At 43.3% G+C, this 22,919-nt stretch overlaps 1 protein-coding gene across 1 annotated transcript in view; it reads left to right on the forward strand.

Moving 5' to 3' along the window:
* The window catches only part of MEIOC (meiosis specific with coiled-coil domain), a 2,160,044-nt gene that overhangs the window by 979,640 nt on the left and 1,157,485 nt on the right, over positions 1-22,919 (forward strand). The window lies entirely within an intron of this gene.

Genomic DNA, 22,919 nt, shown 5'->3' on the forward strand with positions numbered 1-22,919 from the left:
TACACAGTTAAGACTCCTATACATAGCACAAACAGAAAACTATAAGTGGAAAGAGATGATGATGAAACGCAGGGAAGATCAAGAAACAAAGGAGAGACTGGGACTTTGGATGCAGGCCTTTAAGGAGAATAACAATAATCATGCAGAATATTATCTCCATAAAGTAGCAGAAAGTATTCTAAGAACTAAACCAACATGGGAATGTAGAAATGAGATTCTGCCAATAGGAATGACTGCAATTAGGGATACTGACAATAGACAAGAGGGGGCCAGAATTTATTGGAAAAAATTGGCAAAAGAACCAAGGTATTGGGAGCAAATAACTACAGAGGGAAAGATGATAGAATGGGAGGATGCCAAGAATTTATTTGGTCTGCAGGTTAGAGATTACTTTTCCTGTCAGGGACTGATATCAGAATATAGGTAAAGAAAAAGAAATAGGGGAGTCCCAAACGAAAGACCAGCACTGGTAGACTTTTTAATAGAATCTAGAATAGAAGCTGCCGTTAAAAAAATAATAATTAGTAGAACATATAAAATATTGCAAAATAACTATAAGAATCAATCAGAGAAGGTTAGAAAGGATTGGGAAGAGAGATTGGATAAGCAATTCACAAAGAAACAATGGGAGGATATATGTATGTCTCCCAAATATGCAAGAAAATCTAGAATATTTAGCATTTTTTGCCTGGAAATGTTTACATAGATATTTGTATACGCCAAGCAGACTCTATTGAATTTTTCCTCAGGTAGACAGTAAATGTTGGAGGTATGACGGGGAAGAAATAAGAAATTGGGAACATTTTCTGGGAGTGCGAGGAGTTGGTGGACTTTAAGGATTCCGTGCGGGATGCACTGTCAGAGGCACTGGGTGGGCAGATTGGTCTGATGAGGGAGATGATTTTTCTGAGTTATGATGCTGAATTGGAATTGCCTAGACATGGTAAAGCTTTGCAGTGTCTAATAATGGTGGCTGCCAAAAAAAGCAATCACTAGAAAAATGGAAGTCAAAATCTAAACCAACTATACTGGAAGTAGTGTATATAATAACAAGAGATAAACCAACTGGAATTGAGATCTTTAGGAAAATGTAGGAGCAAACTGCATAGGAAGAAATGTGATTTGTGGGAACAATACATAGAAGGGAGGAATGAGGCCTAGAAGGTAGCAGGACTTAAATGAGCTACATAATATTTGAGTGAGAAAGATTGGGTAGGTTATAAGTGGCGTATAATGTTTGCAACTGAGAGTGTGTCCTTATGGTTTGTGATGTAAAATGCTTGCGACTAGGATTGTATCAGTGTCGTTTGTTTTCTTTTATGTAAATGTATGATTGCCTATGTGATAAGTGATAATTTAATAAAGGTGTTCCTTGTTTAAAATAGGAATTGAATAATTTATGCAATACTGCTTAGGTTATATGATATATAGCAGTATATGTGAAGTATAATGTTTGTTGTGTTAATACAGTTTGATTACTTTTATATGAATGTAAATTTGCCTATGTCACAAGTGATAATTCAATAAAGATGTTTGAAAACAAAATATCTTGAGTCCAAGGTCATCCTTTGAGCCGAACTCTGTTAGGCTGGGGAAAGTTCCTGAGTCCTTTGGCAGGACATTTCCTCTGCTCTGATTGTGTTGTCAGCCTTCAAGGCTTATGAATGGGTCTTGGCTGGACCAAAAAATCAGGAGCTATCTTCGGGTTTGGATCTGTTTTAACTCCTAGTGGATCCTGTGACTTATTCATCTGATGCTGATTGATGATGACAGTCAGTACCTTTAAGCATAGGGGATACTCACCACTCGTGCTCCCAGTCTGATTAAACCTGTTTCCTGAGGTTCCTAAGAGACAGGATCCTAGAAAACAGACGTGCAAATGGAAGCACTTACACTGTTCCCCAGAGTCTGTCACTGAAGACAAAGATTTGGATGAAGGTGAAGGTTCCCCTAGATCCCATGTAGAAGACATTACATTTGGTGGCATTCCAGAATTGACGAAACAAAGAGGGGGCTGGTCCATCGAAAACCCTTCCACAGATAAATCTGTGCTCCTCAAGGACTTTGGTACTGGGTCATCTGTGTCTTGGGTGATACCACCCATGGATGCCCTCATAGATCTTGTGGCACATCAGGCATGGAAGGAGCCTGGTGTAGTGGATCCTATCTCTAAGATGCCAGATAGGATTTTAGTCACCTCAGAGGACAGAAAACATTGAAGTAAAGGACCACAAGTAGATACCACGGTAGTAGCAGCAGCCACAAAAAAGGAGCTCGCTGAAGGGACTTCTTCTCTTCATCCCCCTAACGGAGTCAAGGACATTGGGAATATTGGGAGAAGGACCTGTGCTTCAGCAAAATTCACACTTAATGTGCTGAATTACTTTGCACACATGGCTTGTTTTTGAAGGGACCTGACCAAAGAGCTTTCTAAGTCCCTCAAAGGTAACTTACCAACAGATGTTCAAAAAGCAGTGGACACACAATTGTCTAGCCTACAATCCAATTCTGATGTGGCCATGCATCTGCTGTCCAGTGCAGTCAGTGGTACAGCCAGAGCAGAAGGCACTGGCACCACCATGTGTTGGCATGCCTGGATGCATCTGTGCAACATTGCGGAAAGCTTTAAGACATCCTTCATTAATGTCTCATTTGATGGTTCCACTCTTTTTGGACCAAAATTAAAGGAATGCTTACTAGGAGGGAACTAGACATTAAGACCCTGTCTGTCATTGGAATCCACTTCACCCCATAGAGAGCCTGTTCTAGGAACCAGAGGGGTGAAAGAAGATGTTGTTTAGAATATCACAGGTTTATCACCATGGCGCTGCTAGAGACAGACCTCTCCCCACAAAGCAGACGTTGAGGTAACTCAAATGAACATCACCCCAGGGGCATAGCCTAATCACAAAATCAAGATTGTCGCTGTCTTTTTACTGAGAAACTGTGTCCCTTCTCCTGAAGGGTTACCCGACTGCTGCACTGTGGAGGTAGTCGGGGGTGCTTATACTTATACCCACAAGCCTAGCAAGACAGATTTCTGGGTGCTAAGGATAATCTCAAAGGGCAATACCATTCCCTTTTCATACCCTCCAATGAAGAAACTAAAGAATCTCAATGTTCCACCAAGTCAGTTGGAATCCACAGTAACACGTTTCAAAGTTGCTGGAAAAATGTCATCCAACAGGTTCCCCGTAACCAGTTTGTTTCCAGAGTCTATTCTATGTTTTTTTTTTTTAGCTCCAAAAAAGACCTTAATAAATGATGTTATGTTGTCCTATCTTGCCTTCATTTTTACAATGATGGGTTCGGAGCCGATCCGCAGCTGCAACTTGGCTGAATACACAGCTGGAAGACTCAAACTTGGCTCGTGTCAAGTAGGTATCCCATAATACAGTGGTGTAACTCCCCAGATCTCTTTTCCCGCTTTACAAGGTTGGATGCGCTCTTCTTGGCCATGGCTAAGTTGTGAAAAATTGTCCTACTTATTACCTTTATTAGACCTTTAATCTCTTTCTAAATTATAGTGGATGTATTTTCTTGCATTGTAGTTACATAGTTAGCCTTTGAACTAGTATATCTATTTTTTATAGCTATTATTCCCTTTGGTGCTGCCTTTGGCCATCGTTTTCATAGACCTTGCTGTATCCCTTGTAGGGGTTGTTGTTGTTGTGTCTTGTCGTATAGCTTAATAGTAGCTCGTTTAAGTTAAAGAGCTCTTCATCCGTTTTAGTTAGAGGGCTTGTAGTTGGCATGTTGTTTTCTGGGATTTAGGGCCATTTTAGTTAGAGGCCCTATTATCTTCCCTTGTTTATCTGTCTCCTCAGTGTTTTCCTGTAGTTAGCTATATATTAGTAGTTTTAGTAATTAAAATTTTTTGTTATTATATTGTGGTCTTTTGTCATAATCATGTCCAAAGACCCAAAGGAGAAGGGACATAAGCCTTCGGGCTTCAAAAAATGCCAGAAGTGCTCACAAAAGATGTCTGTCACTGATGGTCATGTCATATGTGTTTATTGCCTTGGAGCTATTCATTTACAAGAGGATTGTACATTCTTTCATTCCTTCAGTGCCAGGGTTTTACAAGAAAGGAGAAACAAATTGATCCTTAAGGGGCCCTTAAAGCTAACTTTTGGGGAAGCTATCCACAGTTCTTCTTCTCCTTCTTCAAAAAAGGACAAACCTCAAAAGAGACAATTACCTGCTGCATCGGTTCATTCAGAGCCACCAGTCAAGTTACCTAAAATTTCTAAGGCTACTACCTCCTCGGTTCCACAGTCCTCTGAGCCATCGGAGGTTATTTTGATTGACAGGCCTGGTTCTTCGGCTCCAAAGTCTTCGGAGCTGCAAGATACCTCTTCTTGGAGCCGGTCTATGGAGATTTCACCAGTTTCCCCTACACTGAGATCTCCCGTTTTGCACAGATCTCGTTCTCCATCCCTATCCTCCAGGTCCACCAGGAGCTTATCTGACGATGACGTGGAATGGGTGGTGTGCAGAGTCTTGAGGTCGTCGGCGCTAACCAAATCATTTTTGCTTCCGACCCATTTGGTCCCGGAGCCTACTTTACCCATTGTACCCACTGTTGTTCCTCCTCTGAGCCAGGATGGACCTTCGGAGCTGGAGTGCTTGGTACCACTTACTGTGGCTCCATCAATTTTGAGTCACCCTTCAGTGATCACAGAGCCGACTTCTACTCCGACACTCTCGGCGCTGTCCAGAGAGTCTGGGAGCCAGGGTTCCCCGGTCGGCCCCGAGGGGGATTCTCGGCCCAGATCTTCTGTGGTGCCGAGCCTACCCCTTGGAGCGATAGCTTGGGTTAGCTCGCTCCTACATTGGCCTTGAGTCCGATCTCGCTGGGTCTGGTGGCTTCCTCTGTTTTCGTGGAGCTGAGGGAGTCTTTGGAGCTGGTGGGATCTGCCTTTGAGCTGATGAGGAGTGTGGTGTCTGCACCTACAACTCCACATAAGGATACCAGCACTCGTCCCCCTAAGGCGCCGGCTACTGTCTTGGCACCACCCATTCCACAGGACAGCAGAGATACAGAGTCTGAGGATCCCCCATTGAGTGAACCCCTCTCTTCCGAGGCCTCCACACAATACCCTTCTGAGAAGCCCCCTCGGAAGAGAACTTGCAAGAGGAAGCACAGAGACTCTCCAGATGAGTCCGTCACTTCAGACACTGACCTTGAGGAGTCAGAAGGGTCCCCACGGTCGTCCTCTCATTCGCAGATATTCTAGAGATCCTGAAGCAGAGAGGCAGCTGGCAGGCCACCACCCCTTCTGATGGGAAGTCAGTGTACCTGAAGGCTTTTGTATCTCAACCTTCAGCCTCCTGGGTGTCTCCGACTTTCGACGAGCTAATGGACTTGGTCATTCGAAAGGCGTGGGAGTCACCTGGCACAATGGAACCAGTCCCTTGGAGGCCAAACAAATTCTTATCAGCACCTTCCAGAAAGGATTTCCTCATTAAAGGGGTACCTGTAGATGCTATGGTGGTGGCAGCAGCCACCAAGAAGGAACTTTCAGAGACATCCTCATCTATCCATCCTCTGAACAAAGACTCTTGAATGATGGACAGATACAGGAAGCGTGTCTTTTCGTCAGTGACCTTTACTCTTCGATCGCTGAACTATCTCACTCATTTCACACGGCTACAGAGAGATCGCCGGAAAGAACTAGGAGATACTCTACAAGGTACATTGGCTGCGTGGGTGAATGAGAAGGTCTCCTCCCAGGTATTCACCTTAAATTCCATCGTCAGCTCCTCCATGAGGCTGATCTCCTACACAGCTGATGGAGCGAGCAGGGCAGCGGGATCCAGAGTTTCCCTTAAAAGACGCTTATGGATGCGCTTGTGCAACTTTGCGGAGCCCCTTTAAGTCTACTATTACTAACGCCCCTTTTGACGGTTCCTCACTCTTTGGACCCAAAGTAAAAGACACTCTCACCCGATACAAGCAGGAAGGAAAAATTCTCTCTGCCGGAGTATGTTTTTCCGTACCTTCAAGACCTTATCCTAAAGGTCAGAAGAGTGGGAAAATGTGGTTCAGAAGATCCCAGAGAGTTTTCCAGGAAGCACGGGGTGAATCTTTCCCCAGGGACAGAGGGGGAGGTAACAATGGTAGATGCTGCCCTAGAGGCAGAGGGGGCCCGCAGAACCAGGGCAACCATGATTCTTTTTGTGGACTCCTATCAGCGCTCCTGAAAGGAGGCCCGACTGCTCTGCTCTGGAGGCAGGCAGGGGACGTTTATCTATGTACCCGAAAGCCTGGCAAACTATCACAAGAGACAATGGGTACTAAGAATAATATCCAGAGGATATTCCATCCCCTTTTCCTATCCTGTCCCACAGATCAGAACAATCCCAGGTGTTCCACCAAATCTAAGGGAGCAAGCAACTATAGAGATACAAAAGTTGCTGCACAAAAGAGTCATCCAAGAAGTCCCTGCAGACCAAATAGGACTTGGGACTTACTCAAGATTCTTTTTGGTGCCACACAGGTAGAAACCGCACTTTCCAAAGCTAAGAATACAGCATCCATGGGACCAGATGACATCCCAGGCTGTGTACTACATGAACTACAAAATGAACTGGCACCTCACCTAAGTGTCATGTTTAATTATAGCCTCACCTCAGGCTTCATGCCCACTGAGTGGCGCACAGCTACAGTTATCCCATGCCAGAAGGGGGGATCCACCTTGGATCCCAGGAACTACCTTCCCATCAGTCTGACAAGCCTGATCTGCAAGGGCATGGAACGCATTATCATGGAACTTATAAACAAAGACATTGTCAACCTTCAAACACTGAACCCCACCCAGTTTGGGTTTGTGAAGGGCCAATCTTGTCTCCTGAATCTGATTGACTTCTTTGAATCAGTCTCCAGAGCTGTGGACGAGGGTAAGGCGGTCCACACAGCCTATCTGGACCTCGCCAAGGCCTTCGACACCATTCCCCACTCTGGAATCATAGATAAACTTACTAAGCTGGGCATAAATCCCTACGTCACTCGATGGGTTGTCAACTGGCTTACTGACAGAACCTACACTGTAAAAGTAGCCGACTCCAAATCCAGCTCCAGACAAGTGGAGTACCTCAGGGTTCAGTCCTGGGACCACTCTTGTTTGGCATCTACTTCTCTGAAGTACAGGCCAACACTAAGGGACTCTGGCTAACAAAGTTCGCAGATGACTGCAAACTGGGAGCCATTACTGAATCCCCAAATGATGTGGATATTCTACAAAAGGGCCTTACAGAAACAGATGCCTGGTGCCAGAGCCATGGGCTCAAGCTTAATGCCAAGAAATGTGTAGTTATCCACTTTGGAAAAAACATGTACCCATGAATTACCGCATAGGTGACAGTACACTAAACATCGAAAGTGTGATGAGAGACTTAGGGACACAGGTGGACAGTGGTCTCACTTTCGATAACCACATCACCACAACAGTCAGGAAATCCTTCTATGTGGCACACCTCATCACTAAGGGATTTTCATCCAGAAAAAAGGAGGTCATTGTCCCACTGTACTCCCTCATTAGACCCTTTATAGAGTATAATGCCTCATTTGGTATGTACCTCACAAGACATCTGCAACAGCTGGAAAGGCCACAGAAATACCTCACTAAAAGAATCAGAGGCCTAAAGCAGATGCCATATGCTAACCGTCTAAAAAAACTCCAGCTATACTCTGTGGCATATCATCTACTCAGAGGCGATTTCTGCTTAACATACAAGGTCATGTCAAACCCTGAGCTGTTGGACATGCTCCACTTAAAGAAATCCCAATCCCTCAGAGCCACACGCTCCAGGGATCTAAACCTTGTCATCACAATAAACAAAACATGCTGGAGGGATAGGTTCCTGACCCAGAGACTCCCCATACTCTGGAATAGACTGCCCATATATGTCAAGCAGAGCGCCTCCTTGACCCTCTTCAAAAGGAACCTTGATGATTGGATGGGAGATAGGAAATTCACCCCGGGGATCATGTCAGTCACCCTGCTAGACAGGGGTCCAGAGAAGTAAATATTGTGGGAAGAAATATCCAGGGAATTGTTATGGCTAGGCTTGTATAGGCCCTAGGGCCGATAGCCTAGTACCAACCTATGAACCTATAAAAACAATGGGACTGGAGGCCCACATTAGACCTAAGCAATTTAAACAAATCTGTCAAGAAGTCAAAGTTCCGAATGGTGACACTGCAGTCTATACTTCCCTTTTTAGGGAAAGACGATTGGATGTGCTCGATAGACCTTCAAGATGCTTACTACCACATAAAAATGGACAGGGCATCGAGAAAGTACTTACGCTTCCGACTGGGAGCCAGTCATTATCACTTCTGAGCTCTGCCGTTTGGTCTCACTACAGCCCCCAGAGTGTTCACCAAATGCATGGCAGTAGTCACGGCTCACCTGAGGCGTGTAGGATTCCGAGTGTTTCCCTATCTAGACGACTGACTCCTATCTGCCACCACCAAGCATCTGCTCCAACAAGCCAGGGATGTGACTTTGCAAATTTGCACTCAGTTGGGTATTACTGTCAACTTTCAAAAATCTGCCTTGTTACCCTGTCAACATATTACATTTATAGGAGCAGATCTAGACACCGCTTCTCTGATAGCAAGTCTTCCAACAGAGTTTCAGCACTCAGGCAACAGATACTTAATCTTCTTCCCAAGACCAAGGTGAAAACAAAGATAGTTCTAAAATTATTAGAGACAATGGCTTCCTCAATAACACTGGTTCCCCTTGCCAGAATGCACATGAGGATCCTTCAATGGCTGTTTTCCCAATGGTCACTTCAAGAGCTTCCTATGTCTCACCTGATCAGGATAACAGAATCATGCAAAAACGGCTTAAGATGGTGGATACACTGCAGCCATGTGACCAAAGGGAGACCCTTTGTTCCACAACAACCCTTAGCTATAGTGACCACGGACGCTTCCCAAATAGGTTGGGGGAGCATTATCTGGGGAGAACAGTCCAAAGTTTATGGCAAGAACACCAGGCTCACTTGCATATAAATGTCCTAGAGATGAGAGCAGTGCTTCTTGCATTGCAAGCACTTCACGGCTCTCTCCCTCTAGGGACAATTGCGATACAATCAGACAGTATGTCTGTGGTTTGGTACATAAACAAGCAGGGGAGAACCAGATCTTACCCCCTTTGTCACGAGGCCCTAAGAGTTTGGCAATGGGCAGTTTCTTCCCAGAGCTTTCTAATAGCAACGCACATTCTGTGGAAGTCCAACATGATGGCAGACAAGCTGAGTAGGGCAATTTTAATGCCTCACGAGTGGTCTCTCAATCAGAACATAGCAGAAAGATTTTCTGAACATGGGGTCTGCCTTGCTGGGATCTTTTTGCCACTCCCATGAATGCCAAGTGCAGCAACTAATTTACCCTAATCTCCTTTCCGGGGCTGACACCGAGAGATGCACTTGCTCACAATTGGCCCTCGGGACTTCTGTATGCCTTTCCTCTGTTTCCTCTTATACCCAGAGTCATTCAGAAAGCACAGTCCTTGGGAAGCAGTATGATTCTCATTGCTCCTTACTAGCCTCCCCAAGTTTGGTTTCCCTTCCTTTGGCCTCATCTTCAGTAGAAGCCTTGGACTCTGAACCCAGTTTCAGACCTGCTGACACATATATCAGGTGCACTTCATCCTTCTCTCCACACCCTCAACTTGACAGCTTGGCTGCTCCACTTCCCAATTTAGTCAGGCTTCAGAATTTCACTCCAGCAGTTAAACATATCTTGATGTCCTCTCGTAAAGCTTCCACCAGAAAACTGTATTCTAGCAAATGGAAAAGGTTTTCCCTCTGGGCTCAAAACAGAAACATTGCCCATTTTTCTGCACCTATTCACTCTATTTTGGAATTCTTGGTGGAACTCTTCCAACAGGGTTCAGCTGCAGCAACCATCAGAGTATAACTCACTGCAATTTCAAATTTCCACATCGGTGATCCTAATTCAAACTTAATGTCACACAGGTTGTGTAGAGCCTTCTTGAAATGTGCCTCCTTATTAAGACCTCCCTTTAAGGAGCCCCTTCCTCCTTGGGATTTCAGTTTTGTTCTGTCTCACCTAACGTTACCACCTTTTGAACCTTCCTCATCTTCAGACCTCAAGTTCCTTTCCTGGAAGACCATTTTTCTGGTTGCTATAACATCTGCTAGAAGGGTATCAGAGTTGCAAGCCCTATCTATCAAACCACCACATACCTACGTGCCAGGAGCCAAGTCTGAGTCTTTCAGCTGTGTATTCAGCCGAGTCGGAGCCGAGGATCGTCTCCGAACCCATCATTGTAAGAATGAACGGCGAGATGGACAACAAACATGGAAAGTTATGGTGAGTACATAACTTCTTTTTCATCTAGTAGATATTTCAGCATGCCTGCACATGGACCCTCTCCTTTCATGTCCTTTTTTGGTAAAACTGTTTCTGAAGGGACTTTTGCATCTTAGACCACATAGAAAACAAGTGGTTCCTTTCTTAGAATCTGGAAAAGTTAACTACATCTCCCTTTGAATCAGCTCATCAGGCTGCTTTAAAGTTCATCACATGGAAGACTGTACTTCTTCTTGCTGTGAAATCTGCAAAAAGAGTACTTGAGTGTAAGCTGTCATGGTGGCTGAATTCTATCTGGTCTTCCATAGGGCTAGGATCACATTAAGAATAAATCCCTCATTTGAGCTCAAAATTGTTTCAAAGTTTACTTTGAACCAAGACATCTTTCTACTAGTGTTCTATCCATATCCTCAAAACCAGAGAGAAAAGACAGTACACACTCTGGAAGTATGTAGATAGCTCCGGTGATATCTTGACAGAAGTAACTCTTTTATAAAAGCAGATCAGCTGTTGATTTTTATGCTGGAAAAGGACAACCTGTGCCAAAATGGACTATTTTGAGATGGTTTTCCTCAGCTGTTGATTTTTTGTTGTTTCCCCCATGGCAAATCTATTCTTGGTAGTGTCAAGGTGCGTTCTACTAATGCCTTGGCTTCTACAATGGCATACTGGAAAGGGGTGGACTCTAGAAGCATTATAGACACAGCAATGGTCCACTATACATACTTTTACAAAGTGTTGCAAGCTGGATTCCTTATCTAGGTCCAGGATAGTCTTTGCTAGGAACGTTTTCCTGGGACTCCTGAAATATTGTCCATCCTCCTACCACATTTTATAGGCTTTGGTAATCAACCCATGTAGCCAAAGGCTACTGCAGCAGTGAGAATTATGAACCTAATACAGTTGTTTAAGTTGCACTTCCCATAACAGTCGATGTTTAAATTCCTTGCTGCTGCAGTAGCCACAACCACCTTCTACCCCCCCCCCCCCACTTCTGTATATAGTTAGATCTGATATTGTCTTCTTCATTCCTCCTAATGATAGGGTCTCATATCCAAATGTCACATCTGGCTTAGCCACATTCTTGGCTTGGATCTGACTCTCGAGCTCCTGCCTCTTACCCATAATGCACTGCATCCACCCAAGCACCTCAGATCTCGTTTGCCTTTTCAGTGTCCTGACATGGATCTCTGCGCTCTCAAGCATTCTTACCTTTCTTAGGAAAGATAGTTTTTAATAGTGTTTTTGTAAGTCCTCCGTCTTGCATTTTTTCGTCTTATTCCACTGTTCACCAAATGCATGGCAGTGGTAGCAGCTCACATGAGGCTCAAAGGATTCTGGGTGTTTCCATACCTAGACAATAGGCTCCGTACTGCTTCCACAGGGCATCAGCTCATCCAAGCCAGAGATTACTTAATCCAACTTTCACACTCCCTAGGCATCACTATAAATTAAGCAAGTCCTAACTTGATCCTGTGCAGAACCTGAAATTCAAAGGAACACAGCAGAACATGAGGGATCAGATAGCTTTTCTCCCCTTACACCGCATAACAGCACTTAGGAAGCAAGTTCGAGAGTGGTTATCCCACCAGGCCCCCCTACATGGATGGTCTTACAAGCCTTAGGATCCATGTTAGCAGCAATCCTGTTAGCTTCTCTAGCAAAGTTCTTCATGAGGGCTCTGTAGTGGACATTGGCGGCACAATGGTCCATTCTCTATCACCCGCTATCCCTTACCATCAGATTAACACTGATTTGCAAGCGTCACCTCAGCTGGTGGATTCAGTCGGACAATCTCCTTCTAGGCAGGCCCTTCTTAACTGACCCCACTTATAGCCACAGTGACCACAGATGCCTCCCAGTTGAGACGCGGGAGCATTACAGTGGAAAGATGGTCCAAGGCACATGATCCCCTAGCGAGACCAGGTTGCATATCAATGTCCTAGAGATGAGAGCAGTTCTCCTAATGTTGCAAGCCTTTCAGGATGCTGTCCCCTTGGGGACTATTGCAGTTTACACTGAAAACATGTCTGTTGTGTGGTACATCAACAAGTAAGGAGGAATCCATTCATACCCCTTGTGCAAGGAGGCCATTAGGATTTGGGAATGGGCGATATCTTCAGACCGCCTTCAAGCTGCAACGCACATCATGGGGAAAACCAACAACTTGGCAGACAGATTCTGCAGAACAGTCCTTGTTCTGCAGGAGTGATCCCTCAGTCAGTGGTGAATATGATCTTCAGTCATTGGGGTCAACCTTGCTGCAAACTTTTTGCCTCTCCCCTCAACAAAAATGCAGCAAGTTCTTCACTCTGATCCCTCCTTGGGGGGAGTGTCCGAGGGATGCACTGGTCCACGATTGACCCCTGGGTCTCATGTATGCTTACAATTCTCTCCCTCTGATTTGAACTTTCTTCAGAAGGCAAGCAGACAGAAGAGTTCAGTCATCCTAATTGCCCCCTTTTGACCTCATCATATTTGGTTTCCGTTCCTCTGGTCTCATCTGAAATATCCTCCATGGATTCTGGAACCAAGACAAGACCTCCTCTCTCATCTGTTAAGGATGCAGCATCTGAATTTTCCCATCCTCAAACTGACTGCTTGTTTTTTTCACTTTCAACCCTACCTAGGCAGTCCATGCTTGCTTCGCCGGTTTGAAAAATGTGTCTAGCCTCTCAAAAAGATTATACTAAGAAAGTCTACCCCAGTAAATGGAAAACATTCGCCATTTGGTCTACAAACCGGGATATTGACCCTTTTTCGGGACCAGCATCGGATATTTTACTCTTTCTTATTACCCTATTTGAAGAAAGAGCTAGCTTCTCTACCATCAAGCTTCAGTGAGCTGCTATTTCTAATTTTCACACTGCTAGTCAACCTCATTCCCTTTTCAGTTTTAGATTATGCAAATCTTTTATGAAAGGTACTTTTCTGTTGAGACCTGCTATTAAGGACCCTTCCCCGCCTTGGGATCTCACTGTTGTGCTGCAGGCTTTGGCTCAGGGACCCTTCGAACCAGCTGCCACTTGTGATATGAAGTCTTTATCATGGAAGGCAATCCTTTTGGTAGCCATAACTTCGGCCAAGAGAATTTCCAAACTGCAAGCCTTGTCCTCCAAACATCATTACATAACTTTTCATAAGGATAGGGTCTCCTTACGTACCAATCCTTACTTACTTATTCCTAAAGTAGCCACAGAAAACAACATCAGTCATTTCATTCATTTACCAGTATTTTTCACAAATTTTTCTAACAAAAGGGAATTTGTGCTACATCTTCTCAATGTTCATAGACAGTTATGTTTCTATCTGCACAGGACTAAACAGCACAGGAAGTCTGACCAGTTGTTCATAGCCTTCTCGGCTAACAAAGTTGGTTAAGCGATTTCTAAGATTACCTTAGCTAAATGGATAACTAGCTGCATTTCCTTCATTTATTCACAAAAGGCCTAGAATTGCCTCATTTTCTGAGGGCACATTCCACTAGGGCCATGGCTACTTTATTTATTTATTTATTTATTTATTTATTTATTTATTTGACATTTGTTAACCAGGTTAGTCTGACTGGGCAAGATGCCCTTTTTCAGCAGAGACCCGAGGAGAAAAGCTGCAATTACATAATAATCAATACATTGATTAATACAAACAATTAAAGTAGGAGAACAATTGGTCTTTATACAGAGGAAGTAAGAAATACATAAAAAACAAGGAAAAGAACATATAAGTAAATCCTAGGAACATATTACACTAAAAAAGAATGTCAGTGATTTAAAACAGTTTGTAACATTCAGTGTGACAGTAATTACAATGTAAAACCTTAAGAGGAGGTGGGGCTAGGGGTAGAAGAAGAGGAGGAGATAAGACAGGAGGGAAGTTAGATGTGAAGGAACATTGATCAGAAAACAGAGTTAAATACATAGTTGAGGTAGAAAAAAGAGGAGGGGACCTTAGCTGTTGAGAGAGAGGCAAGGGAGAAGATCCTCAAGTGGGGTCACTGCAGGAGCAGATCCAAGAGGTATGCAGATATTCTTTTCAAGCTATTTTAAAGCTGTGAGTATTATTAATTGTGCGTAAATGAAAAGGAAGCTTGTTCCAGGCAGAGGTGACAGAGTGGCTGTAGAGTATCTTACCAATGGATTTGTTAGGTTTGGAGATAGACAATATGAGTTGGTCAGAGCTACATAGGCTGCAGTTAGGGATATAGGGGGAGATAAGATTAGTCAGAGCTGGACAAACAAGAGGATGGTGAAGGATAGAGTGGGTCAGATGGAGCTGTGACAGGAGGATTTGGTGTTGGAGTTCAAGCCAGTGGAGTTTCTTTAGGGGAAGACAGAGGTGTGTTCGATAAGGGAGATTACTGGCAAATCGAGCTATTTTATTATATGTGTGTTCTAGCTTGGTAGTCAGATTCTTTTGTAGTTGAGTGAATAATGGGGCGGCGTAGAGAAGGGTGTGAAGAAGGTATGCTTGGGCTAAGGACAATTTGGATTCATGAGTTAGGAATATTTTATTCCTGTACAGCAGTCCAAGTTTTTGGTGAGATTTTTTAATACAGTTATTCATGTGAATGTCAAATTTAAGTTCATCATCAACATAAACTCCGAGGAGTTTAGTATGTGATTCAACTGTGATGGGAGTGTTGTTTAGAGAGGAGATGGAGAAAGAGGGTTTTGAGATGTTGGAAAGATTTAGGCAGGAAGAGAAGAAGTTTAATTTTGTTAGGGTTAAGTGGTAATTGATTAGCAGAGAGCCATTTTTCAACAGAATGTAGAGATTCTTGAGTAAGGGAGAGTAGGTGAGGTAGTTTATCTGATGTGGAGATGATGGTAGAGTCGTCTGCATACTGAATCAGAGTGGAGAGAGGACAGGAAAGGTAGAGGTTGTTAGTAAAGTTGTTGAATAAGAGGGGCCCAAGGATGGAGCCTTGTGGCACACCGGTTAGAACAGAGAGAAACAGGGAGGTAGAAGAGAGCCATTTAACAGATTGTAGCCGATCAGATAGATAACTAGAAAACCAGCTGAGAGAGGAGTTACAAAGGTTAAGGGAGGCTAGTTTGATGAGAAAGAGCTAATGGGATACAGTATCAAAGGCTTTAGAGAGGTCGAGGAACAGGCAGGAGACTCATTTGTTATCTAGAGATGAGGAGGAGATTGCTTGTCTGTGTATACACTTTTCGAGAATTTTAGAAAGGGGAGAAAGAATAGCTATGGGCCTGAAGTTTGAAGGGTCAGTGGAGTTTCCCCCTGTGCACAGGGGCAAGATGTAGAATTTTTTCCAGACAATAGGGACAGGACCTACTTTTATTGAGCAATTGATACATATAGAAACTGGGTAGGCAATGGAGGAAGCTGCTAATTTAAGATTGTAAGGTGGAAGGTTGCCTACAGAGGGGGAACAAGGTTTAAGTTTATTGAGGAAGAATCGGATAGTTGAGGTAGGGATGGGTTTAATGGAGAAAGGAGTGGAATGAGGAGGTGGGGGAGGGGTGTCAGGGATAAGATTGGTATTGGGTTTAAGTAAGTTCTGTTTGGAGTTAATGAAGAAAGAGTTGAGAAGAGTGGCGATTTTGAGAGGGGAGGTGTTAGGATAAGGATTGGGGGAGGGGTTACCAGGGTAAAAAATTTTGTTGATAGTGGACCATTGAGGGTTTTTTTGATGGTTGAGATAAAAAGTTTTTTTGTCAAGGTAGATTTGTTTTTAGCATGATTTCTAAGTTCTCTATAGAAGAATGCAGTTCAGAGACTTTGTTTTGGACTTCTTCCACCTTCTCATCTAGATCCTCCATTAATGACATTTATGCAGCAGCAACATAGTCTAGCAATCATACCTTTGTAGCCCATTACAAGTTAGATATAGTTTCTAGGAGCAGGGTTTTCTTTAGCTCGATGGTGCTCTGGCATATCTTTCAATGAGGGCCACCCAGGAATTATGTATCTGGGGACTCTGAACTTATCGTGAGGAAGAATAAAGAAGACAACATCAGATTAAAATATTATGTCTTACCATAACTTGGTATCTGTGTTTTCTATCATCATTCCTACTCACTTTCCCACCCAGCCATCCCCCTGCCTCATTCTTTTAGGGGATCATGAAACATGACAGAACACACAGGTCCCATGTGTGAGCCTCATCTGGCATTCCTTTGCTGTCTGGATGTTGAATCTATGGAATCAGTAAACTCGATCTGTGGTACTTGGGTGGATGTAGTGCATTATGGGGAAGAGGGAGGAGCTTGATAGTCAGATTCAAGTCTGAAGAATGTGGCCGAGGCAGATCCGAAGGTTGAATCCGAGACCCTATCCCAAGGAGGAATGAAAATAGACAACACAGACAGCAAGTTATGGTAAGACATAACATTTTATTGCTGGGATATAAAGTTATCTATTACTGTTTGTATCTTTTATTGGCTCAGGATGAGTAAGACTTTCTCTCTATATGAGCAAGAAAGTCCTGAAGTTGCCTACATTCTTAATTGCTGATTTCACTCCAAGGGGCTAGCTAGGGGAACCAGAGTTTTGTGAAGCTGGCCAGTTCTTATAGCCTGGGCAGGATACAATCCAAATAACCAAAGCCTTCTGGAGCAGTGAGGAATTTGAACCTTTGTTATGTCAAGTATATCTTACACAACTGTACTTTATGATGCTGCTGATGCCTCTTCTAGAGCAGCTGCTACTGGGTCTGGTCTTCCTAGATTCCCATGACTTAGACATTGGCCTTTAAGACCTGAGAATGTCAAAGGTAAGCTTCTGAGTGTCCCTTTGTATAAAAGCATCACATCTTTTGGCTCTGCTACTAAAGGGCTTTTCAAAACTTTAAGAGAAAAAAGTGAAAGTCATGAAAGATTTTGAGTAAATGTTTCTAGTGTCCCAAAGTTTTAGAGGAATTATCCTACTAAAGCCGATACCTTTATAAACAAGGATAAAAAAAACATTGTAGAAAGATAAAAAGAACAAAATTTTCAGGATGAATCTCAGTAGGATTCCAAGGGTTCTAAACCCTGATTCCGTAATAAATTTGCATCTTTATGACTAACCAGCGTTATCTCCCCCTTTCCACTTCAGCCAAACCAAGTCCCAAAAGCTGTCTCTGTCCTTCCCAACGTGGCAATCTATAACATCAGACAAATGGGTTGCGTCCATCATCCAGAACAGTTGCAAAATATTTTGGACTGCTCCTCCATGTCTCTTAGGTTCCCCCAGCCTCCTCAAAACCAGATTCATCTCATTCTTCTTCTTCAAGACCTCTTTACACAGTAGACAATATATGATATGCCCCCTCATTTGTTAGAACAAAGATTTTACTCAAGAATATTTCTAGGCCCAGAAAAGAGGGCAGCTGATGACCTATTCTGGACCTTCCTGCTGTCAACACCTGTCTCAAAATTCCAAGTTCCAAGATGTTAACACTACAGTACTTGCTTCCTGTTATCTATCCCCAAGCCTTTTTTGGTGACATTGGATTTAAAGAACATTTACCTTCACATTCCTGTTCATCCAGCATGTTGGAAATTCTTAAGTTTCTGGATCTCTTCATTTCACTTAGAGTTTTCTGCTTTTCCCTTTGCTCTTCCTGTTTTCCCAAGGGTATTCACAAAATGTCTTGCTCCTTTTGTTGCCTTTTGCATACTTCAAGTAATTCAAAATGTTCCCTATTTCCATGATCTCCTTATGCAGGCTACCTCCCAAGAGATTCTATTAACTGATTTGTACTTTGTTATGAATTTTCTGAACAGTCAAGGATTCACTCTGAATCGCAAAAAATCTTGCTTACATCCATTCTTTGATTAGAATTTCCTAGGATACATACTCAGTACTCTGTTAATGACAGCTTTCCTTCCTGCAGACAAAGTTAATTTATTCTCAGATTATTTTCAAAACCTCTTCTTTTGAATGTGCGAGAGGTACAGAGAAACCTGGATTATTTGGCATCAACAATTTTGATCATACCTTATGCCAGACTCCACATGAAGAAGATTTAGTAGTATCTCAAGTCCATTTGGACTCAGCACTGCCATCCACTGATGTTCTCAATCCCTATCTTGCCTTTCATCAAGAAGGAATTTCTTTGGTGAATCAACCAAATTTCAGTCAATACAGAAGTACCCTTTCTGGTTCCAAACCCTTGTCTGAAGCTACTCACAGATGCTACAGATCTGGGGTGGGTAGCTTGCTGAGCATCAGGGTCCAGGGGGGATTGTTCTACCAAAGAGAGAAAGGAACACATAAATATATCTTTACTCTTCAGTCCTTGCATTGCCTCTGAACTCCGTGTTCCATTCTGATCTACACAGACAGCACTAAAGTTATGTGGTACATAAACAAGCAGGGAAGAACCAAGTCTTACCGCCTCTGCAGACTAACCTTGATCGCATGGGATACAACACTTCAACACATTTTCTTCCTAGCTGTGTATATCCCATCAGAAAAGAAAACTGTGGCAGATATTTTGAGCAGATCCTCATGAAAGGATGCTGAACAGAGAGGCCTTTCTGGACATTGTCCATCAGTGGGATACTCCCCAAAGAGATATTTTTGCCTCCAAGCACAACAGACAGCTCAGGCTGTTCTGTTCCAGATTGTCATACCTTTGGGTATGGAACATGGATGCCATGTCTTTTTCTTGGAAGGGAAATGTCTTTATACATACTCTCCACTTCTAATTCCCCAAATCCTTCTCAGAATCATGAAGGATAAGCCAAAAGTCTCATTAGTGACTCCCCTTTGGCCCAGACAGCCTGTTTCCCCCTTCTTTTTCACCTGACCAGGAGTAATCATCATAAGTTACCTCACATAATGGACTTGCACTCACAGAAAATAGGCACTGTAATTCAGCCAAATCTTCTCATTAGTGACTCCCCTTTGGCCCAGACAGCCTGTTTCCCCCTTCTTTTTCACCTGACCAGGAGTAATCATCATAAGTTACCTCAACTTGCACTCACAGAAAATAGGCACTGTAATTCAGCCAAATCTACAGACCCTGAATCTGACTTTTGGGATGATAGAATTTTGAATTATATTTAGTCAACACTTTACAGAAGATGTGCTAAATGTTCTACAGGAAACTACAAAACTTGCTACAATTAAATCTTATGTTTCTAATGGTAACACAAAAAGAATCAGGGGCTTTACCAACTGGGGATTCCCTATATTCTTGCTTATTTGTTTGAGTCGCTCAGTTCTAGTCTGACCTTCTCTTCAATAAAAAAATAATAATAATAATTAAACAAGTTGGCATAATGGTTAAAGAATTTGCCTCCCACACACAAGGTACAAGGTTTGAACCCTACCTCTACCCATTATCTGTATGTACTTTGTATATTCTGTTTGTGTCTTTGTGTGGTTTCTCCCACCTCCAAAAAACATGTTGAGTGTTGCCATCTCAGACTCACCCAAAACTGGAGTGCTGGTCAGCACAGTCTCTAGATGGTGTGTGGTGCACAGTATCCTCAAGATAGGAGAACACGGACCACAGACTGTGCACCGTGACAGTGTTGTAAAATATGGCTCTAGCTGCTTCAGCAGTGTTGACTAATGGTGCCAAATGGCCATGGATATCTGTTTGTGATAAGTAGGTTGAGGACCCGGCCTGCTTTGAGCTATGCTGGGGACCCATTCTAACAGCAGGAGGGGTGTATGTGCCCCTGTTGGCCAGTACTTGCCATAAAGCCCTGCAGGCCTGGGTCAGTAAGCTACTGGCAAGCCAGTTTCCAGCTGCCAGGGCTAGATCTGTTGAGCAAAAGCTGGATGTAAAACAAATCAACCTGCCAAACATGAACTAAGAATTGCTACACTCAGTGTAGGTTCACTGACAAGATGCAGCTTGGAAGTGGATGACATGATGGTAATGAAGAGGCTGGACATCCTATGTATCCACGAGACAAGATGGAAGAGCAGCACAGTAAAGCCAGTTGTCTCTGGATCTAGAGTCTACTACTCAGGAGGAGAACAGACTAGAAATGGCATGGAAAATTTGGTGAGGGACAGGCTTCAAAAGACAATGAGGGATGTCATCAGAATTAGTGACAGACTCGAGGCAGTCAGACTCCAGTGTTGGGTAGTATTCATAATCTCAGCCTATGCCCCACAACACGGTTGTGTTACTGAAGAAAAGAGTGCATTCAGATGGCAATTGCAGGACTTACTAGATAAAAAAAGGAAACATAAATTGGTTTTGATAATGGATGGCCTGAGTGCACATATTGAGACAGACAGAAAAGGATATGAGGACTGCCTAGGTCCTCATGGGTGGGTCAAGAGAAATAAAGAAAGAGAAGCCATTCTAGACTTCAGTCTGGCAATGGGTTGATGGTGAACAACACATAGTTCAGCAAGAGAGACAGTCACAAGATCACATACAAGAGTGGTCAACATGCAAGTGAAGTAGATTTCTTGTTAGTAAGGAAAGGGCACACAATTGCAAAGTAATCCCTAGTGAAACAGTCGGTCCACAGCATAAACTACTGTTTGCCACATTCAGCTGCAAGTAGTGGTCAGAGAAGACTCTTAAGATCAACAGAGACCATTCTGAAGAAGTGGAATTTGACTGGAGAGAAAGCACAGCTGTTTAAGGAATTATTCAGGGCTCTAGCACCTCAGAAATATTGAAGAAGAATGGCAGCACCTCAAAATGTATGTATAAGGACTACAGAGCGGATATGCGGCCAAACCAGATATGGAAGTAATGTAAATAAGGAAAGCTGGTGGTGGAATGCATAAGTCCAGGAAGTCATCAAAAGAAAGAAAATGCAAGAAAAAGTGGGAGATTGAAAAGACAGACCAAGCTAGTAAAGAATACTGGTTGCTTAACAGACAGGCTTTGAGTGGAGTTGCAGTTGCAAAGAACAAGACATCAGAGGCACTCTACCAGCTTCTGGAAGGTGACTCAGTAAATGGCACAAATAAAGTTATATCAGGTTGCAAGTCAAAGACAGAAAGATAAAGAAGATAATCAAGATACCCTTCATAAGAAATGCTAGCAACAACCTGCCCACCAGTCCACAGGACATCAAAGGCAGATGGAAGGAGTACTGCCATCAACGTCTGAATAAAGAAAACCCTACAGAAGCTGTACTGTCCCAGCCACAGCCTACGATGAAAGAAGAACAACAGAACAATTAAGAACAGTACTAAGGAAAATGAAGTCAGCAGTCTCAGATAAGGTCACAGCAGATGTAATAAAGTTGGGTGAGACAGGACAGAAATAGCTCCCATGGGTAGTCATAGGAGTATGAAGAGAAAGGTGTATCCCAGATGACTGGAGAATACATAGTAGTGCCAGTGTTCAAGAACAAAAGGGGCATTCACAACTGCAGGCAACATAGGGTTATCAAACTCCTGTCCCACTGCATGAAAGTTCCTGAGAGGGTGACTGACAAATGAATATGCAAAGTAGTAGAAAGCAAGACGGGTGATGAGCAGTTCAGATTCAGATCAGGATGCAGCACAACTGACCCAATATTTGTGGTGAAATAGATAATTGAGAAGAAGCTAGGGATGAGGAAAGAGTCCAGCTGGGCATTCCTAAGCTTTAAGAAAGCATATAGCATCCCAAGAAATCTGATTTGGGCAGTTCTGCAATGGTTTGAAGTCCTAAAATCATTAGTAGAATTATTGCAGGCTATGTACAAGGACCCAATCACTTTAGTACGAACAGTGTTTAATCTCACAGAGGGGTTCTCATTGAGAGTTGGTGTGCATTAAGGTTCAGCTCTGAGCCCACTGCAGTTCATACTGCTGATGGACTACATTAACAAACAGTTTGGAGGGGACAGATAAAGCAAAGTTGCTGTATGCAGATGATGTAGCATTACAGGCAGACTCTGAGCAAGAACCTCAGCAAAGGATAGGGGAATGAAATAAAAAGCTGAAGGTACGTGGGATGAAACTGAGTACAGGTAATGGTAGCAAATGGGGGAAATCAGAAGAAGCTGAAAATTGAGATAGATGGGAAACAGTGAAACAGGTTAACAGCTTCAAGTATCTGGGTGGGGTGGCAGAGGAAAAGGGGAAGTCTGAATGTGAAGTCAAAGCTAGAGTCAGAGGGGCTGCAACCTACTGAAACAGAGTGTCTGGTGTAGTGTATGACAGAAGGATGCCAAAGAAGCTGAAAAGTAAAGTGTACAAAATAGTGGTGCGATCCGTACTACTGTATGGTACAGAAACCTAGACAGTAAAGACAGAGCAATTGAGGAAGCTAGAGCTGATGGAAATGTAGGATGCACACTGTGGGACAGACAAAGTAAGGAGGGCACAAGAGCAGAAGCCAGAGTAGCCCCAGTTTTTGAAAAGGTAAAGGAGAACAGATTACAGTGGTTTGGGCCCATGTGAAGAAAAGCAGAAGACAGTCTGGTAAAAAAGGTTTGGGATAGACAAGAAGAATGCAAGAAGAAACGAGGGCATCAAGCAAAGAGTTGGATTATGTGAGATAAGACCTGCGACAGTCAGACATGAGTTTTATTAGGGTTGCCACCCATCCATTTTTTTTCCGGACTATCCGGAAATCAAATCGATTCTCAGGTAGTCCAGAAGACACTGTACAAACTCCAGTATTCTGTTTCAAAAAGGG

Source organism: Protopterus annectens, chromosome 13.part0 (assembly GCF_019279795.1).
Source record: "Protopterus annectens isolate FY-2018-M chromosome 13.part0, PAN1.0, whole genome shotgun sequence".
Classification (NCBI taxonomy): domain Eukaryota; kingdom Metazoa; phylum Chordata; order Ceratodontiformes; family Protopteridae; genus Protopterus; species Protopterus annectens.